Below are 870 nucleotides of genomic sequence, written 5' to 3'. Positions count from 1 at the left end.
GTTCGCCAAAAGGAGATTAGAGAAGCTACTAGAGCTTTGCTTTCTCTCTGGTCTGAACCCGCTCTGCCTTTCCTTTCGAATTCCTCTTCAGAATTCAGTTCTAAGAGCTCTCCTGGAAAGACCAACCCCCCCCCCTTGAAGACATCGAGTGATGGATTACCATGAACACCGCCTCTCTTTATTCTGCTCTTTCCTGAGCTCAACTTAATTCAATTTCGCCAGGGAAGCAATTTTCCTACCTAGCACCTTCTCTAGGTCAATCGTTTTGGGACAGATCATCACTGTATAATTCAGAAGAGCTTAACTCTGTTCATTCCAGAGATAGAAAGATGATGGTGCCTCGCAAGGGTTTCGCACTCACGGTGCTCTTTTCCCCAAGATCCTTCCTGGCCTGAAGACACGGTCGCAAATTTTGCAAATGCAAATGCTTCATACATGGTCAGATCCCAGGCATAAATCAAGACAACTTTCCAGACATCAGACACGGGCCTTTAAAAATCTGTCAAGTGCAACAGCAATGAATAATTTAAAAGGAGAAAAAAAAAACCACACCTTATGTATTAGAAAATATTGGTGGGAAACCGAGCAATCTGAAGATACTAAATTGGGGGTTCATCAAGCGGGGTCCGCAGACCGCTGAGAGTCTCCAAACCCATTTAGAGGTTAGGTCTGAACTGCTTTGCTAAGAATGCTCAGGTAATATTTACCTTTTTTCCCTGGGTTGATTTTGTGCTGACAGTGCGCAAGCAGTGTTTGACTGTGGGTACCTCAGCACAGATCAGTTCAGTGATACTGAACTGTGCTAGGCATCATTTTCTCATTCCTGCCTGGGTGGGTGGTTATCATAAGCCTGTTTTGCTTTACAGAGGT

Source organism: Hipposideros armiger, unplaced genomic scaffold (genome assembly GCF_001890085.2).
Source record: "Hipposideros armiger isolate ML-2016 unplaced genomic scaffold, ASM189008v1 scaffold_598, whole genome shotgun sequence".
NCBI classification, from domain to species: Eukaryota; Metazoa; Chordata; class Mammalia; order Chiroptera; family Hipposideridae; genus Hipposideros; species Hipposideros armiger.
The sequence above is the reverse complement of the archived record's forward strand: the minus strand, read 5'-3'. Positions refer to the sequence as shown.